At 40.9% G+C, this 22,149-nt stretch overlaps 1 pseudogene; it reads right to left on the bottom strand.

Annotated features, from left to right (window-relative positions):
* LOC136548650 (NAC domain-containing protein 20-like) overlaps positions 1–22,149 on the bottom strand; it is a 43,639-nt pseudogene that overhangs the window by 9,722 nt on the left and 11,768 nt on the right.

Raw genomic sequence — 22,149 nt, 5'->3', positions numbered from 1 at the left:
TGTGTGGCCTTTAAGCGACATAGTCGGCAACATTACCCAACATTCAAGATAAGTCACCCGACTAGTCTCTAGTTCATTCTATCTTCTTTCTTTCTTTGGCCAGTATGCCATCTTTGATTGTATCGAAACTTTTACTTTGAAAGCCTACCATAAAGCATACTAAGCATTCTACGCCTTTGTAAAAGAAATCATCTTCAAGGATGGTAACAAATTAACAAGGTAGGTAATGCATCAAGTAGGTAACATTTGAATTAATCAACTTAATGCAATAGGTAACATAGGTGATAAACTTTTCAAAGTAACAAGGTAAGGTTTTAATGCATAAACTGGGGCTTGCCTTCATTGACGATCTCAGGTTTCGGATCAGTACCACAATTATCGAATCCCATGACAACCGGGGATTCTTCCAGAACTTGCTCAACTAGAATCATTTCACTCTCGGGTTCTACACGAAATGATAACATATGCTTTAACATGATGATAATGTAAACATGATGCTTTCATGGTACATGAAATGTAAAAACACCTCGAATACGACTTTTTGTCACGGTACAGTTGCAAGCCAACAAAACCAACTTGCAATTCTACCGTCAAGAACCACACATGTGACTTGACCAAATGAATCTTGAAACCCTACTAGTCACAAAACATGACCAAAACAAGATCCAACACTAATCAAACACTTAGGGTTTGCTTTTATTTATTTTTGAATTAATTTGGAAATAAGCCCAAAAATGAACTTGTTCCAAATGACCTCAAAATTATATGTAAGCTTCCTCATGTCAAATTAGTGTACCAAAACAAATTTCATAATTTTTGGAATTATACAGTGGCCTACAAAAATCATGGAAATTGCATTTATCAATTAATGGACTAAATTTTTGAACATTAAAAATTTATTCAAATTTCAAGTTTCATAATTTTAAACCATACTAGAGCATGTACAGAAGCTACACACAAATTTTCAGAATTTTTGGAGCTATGATTATTTTCCTACAAATTCCCAAAGATTCAGCACTATTCAAAATCAGAAAATATCAAAATCTTCCAGTTCTTCTCTTTCTGTCTCACTGACAACCCGACCCCACTCGTCAGTGACAGATAACAGGACACGGCAGCACTGCCATCACTGGCCAGCCCAAAACACACCGATGGTGATGCTCCGGTGAGGCAGACCGCACCCAAATGATCTACACCATCCTATGAATCCATCCTAGCCCTCAGAATGGTAGAAGGCGCACCGGAGAAAGCTCCACGCCGGCCATGGTGGCTCAGGCACGACGGCGCATGGCGTAACTCTGGCAACGATGCAGTAGAGTCTAAAGCGAAGCAAGCATCATGTTCAGTAGCTCACCACGATCACGCCGGTGTGCTTGGTGAAGACGGAGATGGGCTAGAACGACGTGGCCATGTGAGGTCAATGGTGGCGGTACTCCGGCTGGCTCCGAGGAAGAAGACGTTGCGTCGGGCGATTCCGGCCAACCCAAGCAACGCGAGCAAGCCGAAGAGGAGCGCAAGGCCGAGGCGATCGCGTTGGCGTAGCTGGGCATGACAAACGCAGCTCGACGGTGGCTATGGCGAGCAGCGGAGCAGAGTAGAGGGGAAAAACGAGGACAATGGCGGCGGTTGCTGCTATTTATAGACGGGAGGAACGCGCCCGGCGTCGACAGCTCACGGCCGAGCTCGCCACGGTGCCGGCTGTGTGTCAACGCGCGAGGAAGCAGCGCAAATCAGTCGGCGGCAACAACTGCGTGGCGCCGGCGGCAAGCAGAGAGGTGGCGCTCGGTTGATTTTCGATTTTGAAGTATTTACAAAATTGCCACTGCATTAATTTTGCAAATTACTCACAAATTTTCTAAAGAAGTTGAAAATCTCCAAAAATGAAAGTTGCTCAACTTTTCAAACTCTACAACTTTGCTTCAAGGAACATTTTCAAATTCTGCCTCCATTTTGAAATTTGAATTTGGGGTGCATTTGAGCATTTGAATCATTTCAAAATTACTCCAAATTTTATATGTAAACTTGAAAAACTTTGAATACCAAACTTGATCCTTATAAAATAATCTTCAACTTTGCTTTTTGTCACAACCCTAAATTCCAAATGGATTTTGAATTAGACAAAAGGGGCAAAAAGGACTTTTATGATTTGAATATGAATTCAAATTTGATTTGTTTACCTTTTGACTTTAACTTTGATTTTTGACCAGTAACATGGCCCATTAGGGTTATTTGAGTCAAATGACACATGGTCTCACATGATCACATGAAATTTGACCCTTGTGGTCATGATCTTTATTTAGGGTTTTGAATCACATCACATAAAATAACAACATTATGAAATAAAGCTTATTTAGTGAATGCATTCAAAATTTTCTACTTTAAGAATGCTTTGCAATGCACATGATGATATGTCAAGTTTTAGTGTTAGGTCAAAACACTAGAGGTGTTACAACCCTTCCCCCTTAAAGAAATCTTGTCCCAAGATTTAAAACTTAAGGCTAAGTAATGGAAAAGGAAATGTGTCAAGCTAACACATCATAACTTTATTCAAAAGGCTAGTGAGGGGGTTCTTCATTCTGATGATAAACGAGACAAGTTACAATATAGACAAGGTATTGCAACTAGACAAAAGTGAAGAAGTCAGGAAAGTTTTCTTCTAAGTAATCCTCGGACTCCCAGGTAGCTTCATCTTCAGTGTGTTGATTCCATTGTACTTTGTAGAACTTAATTATACATCTTCGAGTAACTCGATCTGTCTGATCTAAGACTCTAATGGGGTACTCGGCATAAGTCAAATTAGGTTCTAGTTCTACATCACCAAAGTCAATCACTTGGTTTGGTACTTGAAGACACTTCTTTAACTAAGATATATGAAAGATATCATGCACAGCTGACATGTGATCTGGTAGCTTGACGCGATAGGCGACCGGTCCACATCGTTGTTGGATTTGAAAAGGACCTACATAACGGGGCGCCAACTTTCCCCGAATCCCAAAATGATGAACTCCTTTCATTGGTGATACCTTGAGGTAGACATGATCTCCCACTTTGAATTCTAGCGGTCATCTCCTCTTATCAGCATAGCTTTTCTATCGGGATTGAGCTATCTTCATATTAGCTTGTATGAGTTTAACCTTCTCTTCAGCTTCCTTGACCACATCCGGTCCAAAGAACCAACGTTCTCCAGCTTCTAACCAATCTAAAGGTGTCTGACATCTACGACCATACAGTGCTTCGAATGGTGCCATTTTAATGCTCTCTTAATGGCTATTGTTATATGAGAATTTAGCTAAGGGAAGGCATTCATCCCATTTAGCACCATAGGAAAGGACACATGCTCTCAACATATCTTCAAGAATTTGATTTACCCTTTCAGTCTATCCATCTATTTGTGGATGATAAGCAGAACTATGGATAAGTTTAGTTCCCAAAGACTCATGTAGACTTTTCCAAAACTTGGATATGAACAATGACCCTCTGTCAGAGACAATGGTCTTGGGTGCTCCATGCAGACTGAAGATTCTATCAAGATAAAGCTTTGCGTATTGTTCCGCTCAATATTTATCTCTAACTGGTAAGAAATGAGATATCTTGGTTAGGCGATCAACAATAACCCATATTGAATTGTAGCCTACAGATGTCCTGGGCAATCCCACGATGAAGTCCATATAGATATCTTCCCACTTCCAAGATGGAACTGGCAATGAATGTAATGGACCTGCAGTCTTCATATGAACCACTTTGACTCTCTGACAAATATCACACTTGGCCACATATTGAGCTATTTCTATTTTCATTTTGGTCCACCAATATCTCTTTCTCAGATCATGATACATTTTGTTGCTACCTGGATGAATGGAGTATCTTGTAGAATGAGCTTCATCAAGAATCTGCTTTCGCAGCTCTAGATTTTTGGGTACTACCAATCTATCCTTGAACCATACGACATCTGATTCATCAATCTTAAAACATGTTGGTTTTCCAGATCTAACTTTGTCCTTGATATGGGCTATGCCCTTACTTTTCCGTTGAGCATCAATGATCTGATCTTTGATAGTGGACTCAATTACAATATTAGACAGGGAACCTTGTTCTATGATTTGTAAATTCAGATGCTCCATCTCTTGACACAATGTTCGTTGCAGAGGTTTCACAGTCAAACAATGGTAATGACTCTTGTGACTCAGGGCATCGGCAACCACATTAGCCTTGCCCGGATGATAGTGCACTTCTAAGTCATAATGTTTGATAAGTTCCAACCATCTTCTTTGCCTTATATTCAACTCTGTCTGAGTGAAGATGTGTTTCAAACTTTTATGATCCGTATAGATATGATAGATATTGCCCAATAAATAATGTCACTAAATCTTGAGTGCATGAACAACGGTGGCTAATTCAAGGTCATGGGTGGGATAATGTTCTTCATGCTTCTTGAGTTGTCTGGAAGCGTATGCTATGACTCTGCCTTCTTGCATCAGAACACAGCCAATACCAATTCCAGATGCATCACAATAGATATCAAATGGCCTCTTGATATCTGGTTGTGCTAAAACTGGTGCAGTTGTCAGCAACTTCTTCAATGTCTGAAAGGCCTCCTCACATTCTATTGACCATACAAACTTAGTTTGATTTTTTAGCAGTCCAGTAATTGGCTTCGCAATTCTAGAGAAGTCAGGGATGAACCGACGATAATATCCTGCCAACCCCAAAAAACTATGAACTTGATGAACAGTTGTAGGTGCTTTCCAATTAAGGACTTCTTCTACCTTGCTTGGATCAACAGCTATACCTTCAGCAGATAACACATGACCTAGAAATTGTACTTCCTCCAACCAAAATGCACATTTACTGAATTTGGCATATAGTTGGTGATCTCTTAATCTTTGTAGAACAACGCGGAGATGTTTTGCATGTTCCTCTTTGCTCTTAGAATAGATAAGAATGTCATCAATGAACACCACGACAAACTTATCCAACTCGGGCATGAAAACTGAGTTCATCAGGTACATGAAATGAGCCGGGGCATTGGTCAGCCCAAAAGACATGACTAGATACTCATGTAGACCATATCGGGTAGTAAATGTTGTCTTCGGCACATCTTCTAGTCTGATCTTAATCTGGTGATAGCCAGATCTCAAGTCTATCTTTGAGAACACCTTAGCTCCCGCAAGTTGATCAAAAAGCAAATCAATTTGGGGTAAGGGGTATTTGTTCTTTATGGTGACTTCATTTAACGGCCGATAGTCAACACATAACCTTAAGGTTTGGTCCTTCTTCTTCACGAAGATAGCAGGGCATTCCCAAGGTGATGAACTGGGTTGAATGAAACCCGTGTCTAACAACTCTTGTAGTTGCATTTTTAATTCTGCTAGTTCTTTGGGTGGCATCCTATATGCTCTTCTAGACACTGGTGTTGTTCCTAGTTTTAGATCAATTCTAAACTCTACATCTCGGTCTGGTGGCAGACTAGGCAGATCATCAGAAAAGACATCCATAAACTCACATACCACTAGAATTTTCTCGGCTTCTTCAACAATAGTTGCATAGACTATTTCTACTGTACTCTTAGGAAAGGGAAGTTAGATGAGAAGTTAGGTTTTGTTGTTAGGTGCATTTACCCTTATGGTTCTATGCAGGACAACTATGATAGCCCCGTGTTGAGTTAACCAGTTCATACCAAGGATCACATCTATATCTTGATCCTTTAATATCAGCATATTGGTAGGGAACTCATAACCTCCCAAATCAATAGGTACATGCTAAACTACCTCCCTTGTACAGATTCGTCCCCTAGGCGACTGTATATGATATGGTTCTTTTATTTCCCTAATAGCTATCCCATGCTTCACAACAAATGTACGATTGATGAATGTATGGGATGCACCAGAATCAAATAAGATAATTACAGGATGCTTAGCAATGGGAAACATACCCATCATTACTGGTTCTCCTTCTAGAATAGATTCCACCTGAGTATAGAAGACCCTTCCAGTTTTCTTCTTTGCCTAACCCTTCTCACTATTCTGAGCATTGCCCTTGTACTGATTCTGAGCTTGAGTAACAGGGGCTTTGGGTGCATCAGGATTATTCTTCCTGGGATACGGACATTCTCGAGAAAAGTGTCCGGGTTTACCACAATTATAGCATGGATAATTGTGATTCTGGGGAGTAGCATTGCGGTTTGTATTATTTGTATTCTTTTGCTGCTGCGGTGCCTGATGAGGATAATGCGTATTAGTTGCAGGGCGAATAAAGATTTGCTGCCTGCCTTGGCCTTGTTGTGGGCGGAATGGCGCACGACCATGATTCTGAGGATGGTAGACTATCTTCTGACGCTTGCCACTTGATGATCCAAAAGCAGATATTTTCTTTTTCTTCGCCTCCTTGTGTCGGCGGTAATTCTCCTTCGAAGCGATAGTAATGTTGATTGTCTCATGATAAGTTGCGTTACCACAAGTTGCCATCATGGTCTAAAGTTTAGTGTTCATGCCTCTAAGAAAATGATTCTTATTCTTCCTGTCAGTATTCACATACTCTATAGCATACTACGACAGGTGATTGAAGCGCCCAACATAATGCATCACCAGGTGCTCCCCTTGCTTAAGAGCCAAAAACTCTTCTAACTTCATGGTCATCACACCATCTGAAATATAGTGTGCCCTGAAGGCATACTTAAACTCCCTCTAGGTGATCTGGTGACCAGCGGGCTGTATAGCTACCAAATTTGCCCACTAGGCACCAGCAGCTCCTCGGAGTTGTTGTGTCGCAAACCTTGGTTTCTGAACCTCGGTACAGTGAATCAGCTCAAACTTTTGCTCTATTGTTCTAAGCCAATCGTCAGCTTCTAAAGGCTCTTTTGCCTTAGAGAACATAGGCAGACGTGTGTTAGTAAAATCAACATAGGTTGACTCATCATTTCCATTATTACGGCGGCCACGATTAGGGTATGGTGCCTGTTGGTTCTACGCCAATTCCCTTAACAACCTAGCATTCTCTGCCATTGCATTGACGAGTGCGGCGATGGCATCTGCCATAGTCGAAGGCATTGGTGGAGGATTTGGGCACTCATCATCGTCATGCGAGCCACTAGCACCAGTTCGGGTGATAGGACGAGGCATCTGTTATAGAAACATGTTTACTTACATTATTCTTTATTGAAAGCATTTAAAAGATTCCATGCTACAAAGGGTTACTTATTTAATTTACATGTCTTGTATCCCACAAGACAACCCTAGTTTACTAGGAAAGCAGTAAAGGAACTACTACTACTCCTAGCTCTCAGTCATCGGCGTCTGTGCCCATATCGGACGAAACCTCATCTTCATCTGAGAAGTACACTAACTCCTCAGGATCCTCCTCCTCTTCTTCATTCTTGACATCTCCTGGATCTACAATCATCTCTTCATCTGTAACCTCACCATCCCCATGAGGAGGATGAAGTTGAGCGTACAGTATGTGGACATTCTCATGAAGAATGGCATTGTCCATCTTCAGATCTTCTACATAGAACTCCAACTCATGGACGCATTCATTGGCTGCATCCTCTCATGTCCAGGCTTCATTTCATAGCTCCATGGTCATGGTGATGCCCCTTTGCATTTCTGCCAGCTCTTCTTGATCTTTGGCATGAGCTCGACGAAGAGTGTTGAGCTCCTTGGTCAGGTTCTCGATGTTGGTGGGGTTGCTTGAAGATCCTTCATATCCTAGGTTCTTGGAGCTTCCTTCACCAAGCTCATGGTTACATGGTGCCAACTGGTGATGAGAGACTCCATGAGGTCCGGTGGACTTGCATGCGGTTACCTTGGTCTTAGCCATAGCCTATAGGATTTAAGGTAGGACTATAAGAATAGCTTGAGGATAATGGAGGTTAGCAAGAATGGGATTGACATTACTTACCCAACCACTTCTTAAGGGGAATTATTATGCAAGGTGTTCAAGCATGATGCACGAATCAATCTTACAAATCTAGGTACAAAAGATTGATATAATCATAAGTACAAGATTTTTAATACATAGGACAAACCTAAACATATTATCCACCATGAACTTTCAAATAAGATAGGATTGAGTCTAGATCAAAGGTCAGAAGAAAGAAATTAGAATTTTTAAAATATCAAGTTTACTTTCTTTGATCCAAACCAATTTGAAGGTTTTCCAAAGTAACATATAATGGTCTTAGATGGGAACTGCTCTGATACCAGCTATGGCAGAACCTCCTAAGGAATCGGGCCCACATGCACCTATCGTTATCTTAATAGACCTCGGATAGCGTACACGAGTTCCCAACAACTCAATAGGTCTGTCGGGTGTCCTCGAGAAACCTGAATCATCCACGATTCTTTTTTCAAATAGGATCCCAATCACAGATATTGCAGATTACAACAGTTCATTCAAATATATACATCAGAGTAAAAGATAGCGGAAGTCTTAAGATAACATAGTTTACAAGCCAGTTGTTTTCAAACTTACAATACCATAAGTGTCATACAACCATAGTAGCGGAATAATATTACATTAACTTTATTTATCATACAAACTAGTGCCTTGTCTAAAGGCCATTCATTACTCCTCATTGTCATTGACTTCAAACACAGACATGCAGCAGGGACCAAAACAAGCCTACGCATGCGACTCACCTGCAACAAGGGTTAACAAACCCTGAGTACAAAAGTACTCAACAAGACTAACCCGACGTAACAGGGGGTGAAAGACTTTAAAGATGCAGGTGTTGGGGCAAGGTGAGGATGTAGCAAGATTCAAAAAGTTCTTTGCCAAAAGCTTACTATTCTTCATCCTATTTTTCAAGTCTTACCCCAAAGTCCTTTTAGTTCATTATCTCAAACTAAATGTACCTTTCCCATATTCCAATCCTTCTCATTCCATTCTTTTCTCATATTTTAGTAATTCACCAGTCCTGCATTGCTTCTATAATGAATCGAGTCTCCATATCCACGGAGCACTGGCAATTCAAATTGATTCAAGTCCTAGCTGGGGATTCCTTATCACACGACATATGTAGAACTTAATCTTGCATATATCAATCTTGCTACCGGATCCTCCTATACTAAGCTATCTCCACGCCACCCGAGAGCACAGCACACCTCAAATCCGGCCACATTCCAGCCACGAGGGTACACGCTACTCCCGCCATCTCTCCACTCCCAGAGTGCGTGGGCATTCATCTTAGTAACGGATTAGCCAAAGTAGGCTTACCGGAGTATGTGACCAGTACTATAAAGTGTCTCGTTCAGAAGATCCACAATGAGTGGCCTTTAAGCGACATAGTCGGCAATATTACCCAACATTCAAGATAAGTCACCCGACTAGTCTCTAGTTCATTCTATATTCTTTCTTTCTTTGGCCAGTATGCCATCTTTGATTGTATCGAAACTTTTACTTTGAAAGCCTACCATAAAGCATACTAAGCATTCTACGCCTTTGTAAAAGAAATCATCTTCAAGGATGGTAAACAATTAACAAGGTAGGTAATGCATCAAGTAGGTAACATTTGAATTAATCCCAGCCCTCAGAATGGCAGAAGGTGCACCAGAGAAAGCTCCATGCCGTCCATGGCGGCTCGGGCACGACGGCGCACGGCGTAACCCCTGCAACGATGCAGTAGAGTCTAAAGCGAAGCAAGCATCACGTTCAATAGCTCACCACGATCATGCCAGTGTGCTTGGTGAAGACGGAGATGGGCTAGAATGACGTGGCCATGTGAGGTTGATGGTGGTGGTACTACGGCCAGCTCCGAGGAAGAAGACGTTGCGCCGGGCGATTCCGACCAACCCAAGCAATGCGAGCAAGCTGAAGAGGAGCGCAAGGCCGAGGCGATCGTGTTGGCGTAGCTAGGCACGACGAACGTGGCTCGATGGTGGATATGGTGAGCGGCAGAGCTAGCTGGCGGCAGAGCAGAGCAGAGGGAAAAAACGGGGACGACGGCGGCGGTTGCTGCTATTTATAGACGGGAGGAACGCGCCCGGCGTCGACAGCTCACGCCCGAGCTCGCCACAATGCCGGCTGCGTGTCAATGCGCGAGGAAGCGGCACAAATCAGTCGGTGGCGACAACTGCGTGGCGCCGGCGGCAAGCAGAGAGGTGGCGCTCGGTTGATTTTCAATTTTGAAGTATTTACATAATTGCCACTGCGTTAATTTTGCAAATTACTCACAAATTTTCTAAAGAAGTTGAAAATCTCCAAAAATGAAAGTTGCTCAACTTTTCAAACTCTACAACTTTGCTTCAAGGAACATTTTCAAATTCTACCTCCATTTTGAAATTTGAATTTGGAGTGCATTTGAGCATTTGAATCATTTCAAAATTACTCCAAATTTTATATGTAAACTTGAAAAACTTTGAATACCAAAGTTGATCCTTATAAAATAATCTTCAACTTTGCTTTTTGTCAGAACCCCAAATTCCAAATGGATTTTGAATTAGACAAAAGGGGCAAAAAGGACTTTTATGATTTGAATGTGAATTCAAATTTGATTTGTTTACCTTTTGACTTTAACTTTGCTTTTTGACCAGTAACATGGCCCATTAGGGTTATTTGAGTCAAATGACACATGGACTCACATGAAATTTGACCCTTGTGGTCATGATCTTTATTTAGGGTTTTGAATCACATCACATAAAATAACAACATTATGAAATAAAGCTTATTTAGTGAATGCATTCAAAATTTTCTACTTTAAGAATGCTTTGCAATGCACATGATGACATGTCAAGTTTTAGTGTTAGGTCAAAACACTAGAGGTGTTACAACTGTGTGGGTTTTGTTGTCACTTGTTAGCTCACAGACCTTAGTCATATTCAACTTCATGCATAAATAATTGTCTATGGGTGACCTACAACTGGCTAATGCTAAATGTTTTATTGGGACTCCCTACTTTATTTTGTTCTTGGTGAACTAGCAATTTAGGTTTACTAGACTTTCAGTTAGACAATTAGGTAAGATACTAGATTCACATAGGTTGCCACCTCATTGCGAAAATAAGGAGAGATGTGACTGACATTTACTGAATTCTTTCCTGGAGATAGTTCTAGGGTGAAACCATGTGCAGGTTCCTACTAAATGCACATTGGGTAAAGCATCAGGAGCAAGTGATGGAGCAGCAAGCAGCAGTAGTGGTGGATCCAAATTACCTGTTAGGTGTAGGGGAAGCTATGGAGCAGCGCAGACACTAGTGGAGGTGCGCGGACACTGGAGAGCATGGGCAGCTAGGCCACCCACCGTTGGAGGTGTGGACGCTAGGGAAGGAGTGCAGACACCAGAGAGCTCGGACACCGTGGCCGCTCGCCATGGGAGGGAGCACGAACACTGATGCACCTAGGCCACGGAGGGCGGGGAGCAGGCCCGCAGCACCTCAAGGTTGGAAACGAGGTGGCGGCGGACCGGGTCATGGATGTGGATGGCACAGAGATGGGGAGGAGGCGGTGGCCGGGGGCTCTAAAACCCAAGCTGCCGGCCGGGGGCTCTAAAACCCTAGCTGCCATGGAGATGGGGCACGTGGGTGCAGAGAGGGGCATGGGTGTCGGGAGAGGTCCAAGGGTGCGGAGAGGCGGCGCAAGTGTCGAGAGAAGCCTGGGAGGCGGCGGGAGGTGAAAGCTCTAGTTTTGTTTTGGTGAATTGATGAAACCCTAAGTGCTAACCTAGTTTATCAAGTGATCATGAGATAGGTAGCACATTCCAAGTGGTGAAGCAAATGAAGATCATGACATGATGATGGTGATGCCATGGTGATGATCAAGTGCTTGGACTTGAAAAGAGGAAGGAGAAAAACAAAAGGCTCAAGGCAAAGGTATAAATAGTAGGAGCTATTTTATTTTGGTGATCAAGACACTTAGAGAGTGTGATCACATTTAGGATTGATAGTTGTACTATTAAGAGGGGTAAAACTCATCAAAATGTGGTTGTCAAAGTGCCACTAGATGCTCTAACTCGTTGCATATGCATTTAGGATCTAGTGGAGTGCTAACACCCTTGAAAATGTTTGTGAAAATATGTTAACACATATGCACAAAGTGATACACTTGGTGGTTGACACATTTGAGCAAGGGTTAGGAACTTCACCGGCGCCCTAGATAGAAAAGATGGAGGTCACTGTAAGTGATCGGACGCTGGTCTCGGTTGGACCGGAGCGTCTGGTCGGTGGTAGCAGAGGGCGTGCATTTCGGTCTCATGACCGGACGCTGGGTCGCTCAGCGACCGAACACTGGAAGGCTGCGTCCGGTCATGTTGATGTGGCAGCACAGAGGAAGACACCATGTGACTGGACACTGGCTATGTCCGGTCAAGCATGACCGGATGCGTCTGGTCGAGAAAAATCATTTCTGGAAGCTTACTGGAAATGACTGGATGCTGGGGTTCAGCGTCCGATCACTGTTAGCTATTGCGTCCGGTCGACTATTGACCGTTAAGATTAGGTGAATAGTATTCAAAGATAGGGGACACGTGGTGTGTATCCTGTGACCAGACACTAAGGGCCAGCGTGAGCATCCGGTCACCCCGTGTTGTGCACAGTGAAGGGGTATAACGGCTCTATTTCATAGGGGCTTCTATTTAAGCCCCATAGCCAGCTCAAGCTCACTCTCTTGGCCATTTACATTGACATACCAACCTTGTGAGCTTAGCCAAGCCCTTCCACTTATCTCCATCATTGATTCATCATCTTTATGAGATTGGGAGAGAATCCAAGTGCATTACTTGAGTGTTTACATCTAGAGGCACTTGGTGTTCGTGTTTCGCTGTGGGATTCGCTTGTTACTCTTGGTGGCTGCCGCCACCTAGATGGCTTAGAGTAGTGAGGATCGTCGAGCAGAGGGTGGTGATTGTCTTTGGCTCCGATCGTGGTGATTGTAAGGGGTTCTTGACTTTTCCCTGGCGGAGAGCCAAAAGGTACTCTAGTGGATTGCTCGTGGCTTGTGTGATCCTCATCTTATGTTGGTTGTGCGGCACCCTATTGAGGGTTTGGCGTGTGATGCCAATTAGCGCATGAACCTCCAAGTGAGTGAATCGCCACAACGTGGAGTAGCTTGTCGACAAGCAAGTGAACCTCGGTAAAAAATCATTGTGTTCATCATTTGATTCTGAGGTGATTGGTCTTTATTATTATTCATCTTATGATTGATTGGCACTTTCCTCGACATGGCGGTATAACCTTTTTGCTCACTCTCTTTATATTACTGCAAACTAGTTGTCAAGCTCTTTAGTGTAGCTAGTCGTGAGAGCTTGTTAGTTTGGTTAGTGTGTCTCTTTAGTTAGCTTTTGAGAGCACACTAACTTAGTGTAGTGTTATAGCCATTGTGTGGATAGAAACTATATAAACTAGAATTGTGATAGGTGGCTTATATTTTTAGTAGGCTAGCGCAACACTTGCTTCACCTCATAGTTGTCTAACCGGTTTATTAAGTGTTGTTGTAGAATTTTTTTTAATAGGCTATTCACCCACCCCTCTAGCCATTAGGACCTTTCAGGGGGACACCAGGGAAAAAGTTGGGCAGCCTGACGACGTCAGGAGGAAGAAGAGAGCACCCAACACATTTTCACTAGTGCACCCTTGTTTTTATACTCACGACGATTTGTAGGGGCGGTTCCTGATCAAGCCGCCCCTACAAATATTTTCTATTTTATTAAATTATTAATTCTATATTTTTTATATCACAAAAACACAAAGTAATATAAAAACAATTGTATATATGCACAAATATAATATTTTGTATTATTCTATATATGTAGAAATATATATATAAACAATTATAGTCAAAACAATACAGAAAACAAAAAAACAAAAATAAAAAATTTAAATTTTAAAACTTCGACTATAATTTTATGACATTAAATGAAATAAAATTAAAATGTTGTAAACATAAAAGTTGTATAACTCATCAATATGTACAACTTTTATTTTGGTCATCTTGTCATGTGACTTTGTTTGAACGATTCAAAATTTGAGATTCAAATAATTTTAACTTGAAACAATATTTTGAAAGAGTAAATAATTTTAGCCGAAAAACTTATGAATACCAAAGTTGTAGAGCTCATCAATATGTACAACTTTTATTTTGATCAAATTTTCATTTGACCAAATTTGAACAGTTGAAATTTTGAATTTCAATAAATGGCAACTTTAAACAAGATTTTGAAACCTTAAATGATTTCAACAATAAAAGTTATGAACATAAAAGTTGTTGAACTCATCACTATATACAACTTTTATTTTGGTCACTTTTTCATGTGACAAAGTATTAGTAAACATTGTTCATAAATTCACATATGATTTATAGTTTCATGAACTATACGAGAAATATGTTGATTTGTGAACAATGTTTACTATCACTTTGTCAGAAGAAGAAATGATCAAAATAAAAGTTGTAGATCTTGATAAGTTATACAACTTTTGGTATTCAATACTTTTCAGCTGAAATCATTTAATGGTTGAAAATCTTGTTAGAACTTGTCATTTTTTTAAATTTAAAAATTTGAATTGCTCAAACTTTCTCAGATAAAAAGAATGACCAAATCAACACAGTAACTTAATAGGGCATGATTTTAGAAAATTTTAGGAAAAAATCATCATATTTGGAGTTAGTATGAGAGAGAAAGACTAGTTACAAATTTTACCCAGAGATTAAAAAGAAAAATCACAACTACGCATGATGATCAATGATGAACAAGTGTGATTTCTCTTTTTAATATGTGGCTGAAACTTGTAACTAGTTTTTCTCCCTCATACTAACTCCAAATGTAATGGTTTTTTTTCCTAAAATTTTCTAAAATCATGCTCTATCATTTTAGTCTAGTCATCTATCTTTGTCACTAATTTTGAATAATTTAAATTTTGAATTTTAGAAAATAACAGCTTCAAACCAGATTTTCAACCAATAAATAATTTCAGTTGTAAAGGTGATGAATATAAAAATTGTTGAACACATCGCTATCTACAACTTTTATTTTGGTCATCTTTTTATTTGACAAAATTTGAATAGTTCAAATTTTGAATTTCAGAAAATAACAGCTTCAAACCTGATTTTCAACCACTAAATGATTTCAGCTGTAAAGGTGATGAATATAAAAGTTGTATAACTCGTCAAGATCTTCTACTTTTATTTTGGTAGTTTCTTTATTTCATAAAGTGTTAAGTGATTTTACAAAGTTTTAGTAGTAATAGAGTGGATGTTGAAATAGATTCATCTGGATGTTGCAAAGGGTAGTCTCACACACATGCATAAATATAGTCACACACACATACAAAAATATATAGTCTTACACACACACACTTACACAAACACTCTACGTTCAACAACTAGCTAGCCCACTGTAACGACTTTTCCCTTGACACATTTTTGTTTCTATGGCAATATATCTTTGGGTAGGTTCTTTTCCACAACACTGACTTTCTTAGGAAAGTCTGTGAATAGCGGCATCTCATCGTAGTTATTGTAAGCTTCAACATCATCCATGCCATCAACTCCAATAATGTGTTGTTTCCTGGAGGCAACCACATGATTTATCTTCTTCTTTAGGGGGAGGTTACTTTGTGGTCTGACATATAGAAAACTTATGCGACACGTGAAGCGAGCACCCAAGGGTCATCTTGGTAGCCTAGATTCTCAAGGTCCAGGACTCTCAATCCGATCTCATTCAGTTGGTGTTGTTTGATCCAGCGACATTGAAATAGGGCCACCGTTATATCCCTTCCATAGTCAAGTTTCCATATCTCTTCAATGATGCCAAAGTATTAGATCTTTCACCCTAATCCATTGAGAGCCTCTATTCGAATGTCGCTGTTTTGGTTCACATATTTACTATCCTTTGCGTGGGTATAGTACGTATACCCATTGATGTCATAAGCATTCTAAAAGCATATAGGCCCCTAGTTGGGTTTCGATGATTAATGACAATACGTGATTACTGGGACTAACATGTGTTTTGTAGAAACAATTGAGTTAGGTCACGGTAATGGATATCATTTGGGCAATCAAGGTTGTCATGCCCCTATGATGGAAATCATTTTGGTTTTCAAAGGATGGACGACAAGGTTAAGGATGGACTAGTTCTAAGTGTCGATTGGAGTTGGAGAGACACTTAGAGTAGTTTAGGACTTTGTTTTTCCTTTGGCCATACTATTAAGGGGGATATGAACGGATAGCTTGACCTAGGTGAGACTAGTGAGTTAGGTGTGGTGCACACTTGTTAAAACTAGCACTAGGTAGCTCCACAACAGCCCTTTGATCCAATGGAGCAAACTTCATTCACATATGATCGAGAGTTGGAAGTGAATGGAGGGTCAAATACTGACCGGACATTGGCTCCAGTATGACCGGATGCTGGCTTAGAGTCCGGTAAATTCATTTGACCAAGGTGAAAGTGTCTAGAAGTGATCGAACGCTACGAGGTCATGGCACTAGACGTTGAAGGCCAGGGTCCGGTCGACTCCAGTAAGGTCTCAAAGAGGGAGAATCTTGATCATACACGTCTGGTCAATGCTGACCGGACGCTGATCAGGTTCCGGTTACTGACCGGCCGCTGCTCAGCAAGTCACCGAACTCTAGAGGTCCAGTGTTCGATCAACATCAGTAGGGTTCCAGTGAGGAGAAAACGTGACCGGATGCGTCCGATCAGTGTTGATCAAACACTACCAGCGTCTGGTCAACACTTAACCACTAGAGTTTGGGGTGTACTGACTGGAGCATCCGGTCAACATGACCGGAGCGTCTAGTCACCCCGCAAAGGCACATAACGGTTCATTTTTTAGTCGGTGTTATAAATACAACCTCCGCTCGTGTGTGGGGGTACTTTTGCTCATTCCAACAGCTGAGAAACACCTTAGAGAGTGCCAAGAAGAGCAAGGTCCTAGTGAGGTGATTGAGATTTGAGAATCCTAAAGAGAGCCCACATTAGTGAAGATCAAGAGTAGCAAAGTGTGCATACACCTTCTCATTAGGCTTGTTGTGGTCAAGTGAGAGTTCATGCTTGTTACTCTTGATGGTCGCCATCACCTAGATGGCTTGGTGGTGATTGGGAGCTTGGTGATCATCCGAAGAGCTTGTGGATGACCTAAGCCAAGTTATGAGCGGTTGTGGGTGATTCACTGTGACGGAGTATCGAAGAATTAACCCATAGAGAGCACTTGATCCTTGCACAGATCAAGGGGGAGCTACACCCTTGTGTGGGTGCTCCAACGAGGACTAGTGGGGAGTGGTGACTCTCCGATACCTTAGCAAAACATCGCCACATTCCTCCTCTATTTACTTTGAGCATTTACTTTGAGCATTTACTTTGTGCAATTCAATTCTTGTCTTTACATTAATAGAATTGCCATGCTAGAGTAGGATTGGAACTTAGGTTGCAAGTCTTTTTGTGCGGTAGAACAATTAGAAACACTATCTAGGCACAAAGGGTTAATTGGGCTGACCATAGGATTTAATTATTGCAAAGAAATTTAGAATTAGCCCAATTCACCCCCCCTCTTGGGCATCTTGATCCTTTCAATTGGTATCGGAGCCTCGTGCTCACGTATTTAGGCTTAACCACCTAGAGCAAGATTCTCACGAGGATGGACCTCCTCCTATCTTTGAGGGAGATGACTTTCCTTATTGGAAAATTCGCATGGAGGCGTATCTAGAGGCTCTAGATGTTGGTATACTTAGAGCCACCTCACAAGGCTTCTCAAAACCTTAGGATGCTACTAACCTACAAGGCAATGAGGTGAATTACGAGAAGTAGAATGCAAAGGCTTGAAACACCATCTTTAGAGGCCTTTGCAAAGATGTGTTCAATCGGGTGAGGAACCATAAAGACGCCCATGCACTATGGTCGGACGTTTGTGCGCTCCATGAGGGAACTAAGAGTGAGCGTGAGGAACGCTATCATCTTGTCATGAAAAAGCTTAACTCTTTTGAAATGCTTCCTAAAGAATGTGCTAATGAAATGTATTCATGTTTGAATGTTCTTGTAGAGGAAGTCAATGGGCTTGGACTCACTCAAATGCAACCATCCGATGTTGTGAGAAAGATCTTAAGTGTCCTCCCCATTGACAAATATGGGCATATTGTGACCGTGCTACGTCAAGGTGATCTTTCCACCGCTACACCAACACAAATCTTGGGAAAGATCAATGCTCATGAGATGTACATGCACATCACACCACAAGATGGCTCATCCTCTACCAAGAAGAAAGATAAGGACTTAGCATTCAAAGCTAGTCAAGAGAAGGGCAAAGCAAGACTTGAGTATGAGAGCTCAAGTGATGATGAAGTTGATGATGAAAGTCTTGCTCTCATGGTGAAGAAGACTGCCAAAATGCTAAAGAAGCTCAACAAGAGTGGCATCAAGTTTGATGGCAAGAAGAAGAAGTTCTTCGCTAGTTCTAGAAGGAAGCCAATCTCCGAGATGGATTGCTACAATTGTGGAGAACTTGGTCATCTAGCTCACCAATGCACAAAGCCCAAGAAAGACAAGTTCAAGAACAAGAACAAGGGCAAGAAAGATGACTCAAGCAATGAAGATGAAGATGAGAAGAAAAAGAACAAGCCATACAAGAAGAGAGATGGCAAGGACTTCCACAAGAAGAAGAAGAGTGAAAAGGCTTACATCGTTGGTGATTGGCTCATGGACATTGATTCATCTAGTGGATCATCCGATGATGATAGTGACAACAAGAAGGTGGCCACCATTGCTATTGACTCATCATCTTCACCGCCGCCACCGCCATCATCCTCTACACACCTATGCCTTATGGCCAAAGGTGAACGAAAGGTATCACATGATGATGATAGTAGTGGTGATGATCATGCTCATAATGATGATAGTGATAGTGATAGCGATGATGATGAATATGAGTCACCTACTTATGATAATCTTGGTAAATTGCTAAAGAAATACACTAAGATCATTATAAAGACTAGAGCTCAAAATGAAAAGCTTGAGATTAAGAATTATTCTCTTTTAGCTAAATGTGAGATAGCCGAAAAGGCTAGTGTTGAGCTTAGAGAAGCAAATGATGCTATGTCATCCAAACTCAAGGAGATCAAATCTTTTAAGAAAGAGCTTAAAGATAAACATGATAAACTTGAGTGGGTGCACAAAGAGCTCATCACTAGCCATAATAATCTAAAAGATGAATATACTACTCTCAAGATTAATCATGATAATCTTGTTATTGCTCAAGAATTTTTACCCAATGAGCCACATGATGCTACTAACTATGTTGTTAAGATTGATATAGCTACATCATGTGATGATTTAATTGATAAGAGCATTGAGCAAGGATCTAGTGGCAAAGGCAAGCAAGTGGTTGAGTGCAATGACTATGATGAGTATGTCAAGCTCAAGCATGACAATAAAAAGCTAAAGGAGTTTGAAGAGTTCAAAATCCACAACACCATTGTGCTAGAAACTCTTGATCATGATGGTGACTTGATTCTTGAGAATGAGAAGCTAAAAGAAGAAAACAAGAAACTCAAGGAAGAGAGAAACAATGTTGCACTCAAGGAAGATAAAAGTAGTGATGCACTCAAGGAAGAGAACAAGAAGTTCAAGTTGGAAAAAGAGCATCTCAAGATTGGATTGAGCAAGTTCACTAGAGGCAAGTATCTTCAAAGTGAGCTTCTAATGAACACCATCATGAAGATGGATAGAAGTGGCATTGGGTACATGGCAAACAAAGAGAAGAAGGCACAAGCTCAACAACAACAATCAAAGCCAAAGCCAAAGCCAAAGAGATGCTTTGAGTGTGGACAAGAAGGCCACTTTGCTCATGAGTGCCAAACTCCACCACCACAACCCTTGCCCAAGCATGCTAGACCCTTTGCCTTCAATGCTCACTACATGCTTAGAAAGGATTATAGTGGGAACATGAAAGTGATGTTCTTAGGACCTCCAAATAAGAATAGGCCTAAAAAAATTTAGGTTGTAAAGTCACTTGTTGAGAAGGTGAAGGGCCCTCAACAAGTTTGGGTTCCTAAAGCTTGATCTCTTGTGTGTAGGTGAACTACAAGATCAGTGGAAGTCATTGGGTTATTGATAGTGGTTGCACACAACATATGACCGATGATCCTTGTATGTTCGCCTCACTAGATGAAGAAGTAGATGGGCAAGAAAGAATCACATTTGGAGATAACTCAAAGGGCAAGGTCAAAGGATTGGGCAAAGTGGCAATCTCAAATGTGCTATATGTTGCTTCATTGAGTTTCAACTTGCTATCCGTTGGACAATTGTGTGATCTTGGCTTCCAATGCTTATTTACCGAGAAAGAGGTTGTTGTATCCAAGAAGGATGATGATCATGTGATATTCAAAGGATTTAGATACAACAACCTATATCTAGTGGACTTCACCTCCAAAGATGCAAACTTGAGGACATGTTTATTCACTAAAACAACACTTGGGTGGCTATGGCATAGAAGACTTGCTCATGTTGGGATGAGCTCACTCAAGAAGCTTATGAAGAATGATTTGGTGAGAGGGTTGAAGGATGTGATGTTTGAGAAGAACAAGCTTTGTAGTGCATGTCAAGCCGGCAAAGCAAGTTGTAAATACCCATCCAACAAAAGCTTTCATGTCAACCGCAAGAGTGCTAGAACTCCTTTACATGGATTTATTTGGACCAACAACATACAAGAGTTTGGGAGGAAATATTTATTGTCTTGTGATTGTTGATGATTATTCAAGGTATACATGGGTATTCTCCCTTCATGACAAATTCAAAGTTGCATCTTGTTTCAAGAAGTTTGCCAAGAGAGCACAAAATAAATTTGAAGTGAAGCTTAAGAAGATAAGAAGTGACAATGGGAAAGAATTTGACAACACAAACATAGAAGCTTATTGTGATGAAGTTGGAATCAAACATGAAGTCTCTGCAACATATACTCCTCAACAAAATGGTGTAGTTGAGAGAAAAACCGAACATTGATCACTCTTGCAAGAACAATACTTGATGAGTATAACACCCCCGAAGCTCTATGGGCAGAAGCAATCAACACCGCATGCTATGCATCCAACCACCTATTCTTTTAAAAGTTTCTTGGCAAGATACCCTATGAGTTGCTCTATGGGAAGAAGCCGGACATATCCTTTAGGGTGTTTGGTTGCAAATGCTACATCTAAAAGAAGTGGCAACACCTAGGGAAGTTTCAAAGACGTTGTGATATTGGTTTTCTTGTTAGTTACTCATCAAAGTCCAAAGCATATAGAGTATTTAATCATGCCACTGGCTTGGTTGAAGAAATATATGATGTAGAATTTGATGAATCTAACAGCTCCCAAGGAGCACATGAGAATCTTGATGATGTAGGTGATGAACCATTGAGGGAGGCTATGAAGAATATTCCAGTTGGAGACATCAAGCCTAAAGATGATGAAGATGATGTACAAGTGATTGATCCACCTTCTTCATCAAGTGTGCCATAAGATGGTGAAAAAGATGGGAGAATAGAAAATGAAGATACTCATGTCTCCCATAAACAAATGGTGGTATAAGCACAAGATGTTGATGCTCCACAACCTGCCCCTCAAGTGGTCCATAGAAGAAATATACCTCTACTTCAAGATCATCCACAAGATCTCATCATAGGGAGTTCATTAAAGGGTGTAATGACTCAATCTCAAAAACTTGCTTCATTTATTGCTCATCACTCTTTTGTCTCTTGCTTTGAGCCTACAAAGGTAGAAGAAGCTCTTCAACATCCGGATTGGATAAATTCCATGCATGAAGAGTTGAACAACTTCACTCGTAATGAAGTTTGGACTCTTGAAGAGCGGACAAAAGGTGCAAGAGTCATTGGAATAAAGTGGGTGTTCCAAAATAGGCAAGATGATCAAGGTGTTGTCATGAGGAACAAGGCAAGACTAGTTGCAAAGGGGTTCTCTCAAGTTGAAGGTTTGGATTTTGGAGAGACCTTTGCCCTGGTTGCAAGATTAGAAGCCATCCGTATCATCCTTGCATATGCATCACATCATAAAATAAAACTTTATCAAATGGATGTGAAAAGTGCATTTTTAAATGACTTTATTAATGAACTAGTCTATGTTGATCAACCTCCCGGGTTTGAAGACCCTAGATATCCTAATCATGTTTATAAGTTGTCCAAGGCACTATATGGGCTTAAGCAAGCCCTAAGAGCTTGGTATGAGCGCCTTTGAGACT

The sequence above is a fragment of the Miscanthus floridulus genome, chromosome 4, assembly GCF_019320115.1.
Source record: "Miscanthus floridulus cultivar M001 chromosome 4, ASM1932011v1, whole genome shotgun sequence".
Taxonomy (NCBI): domain Eukaryota; kingdom Viridiplantae; phylum Streptophyta; class Magnoliopsida; order Poales; family Poaceae; genus Miscanthus; species Miscanthus floridulus.
This window is presented reverse-complemented; position numbering and strand designations above follow the sequence as displayed.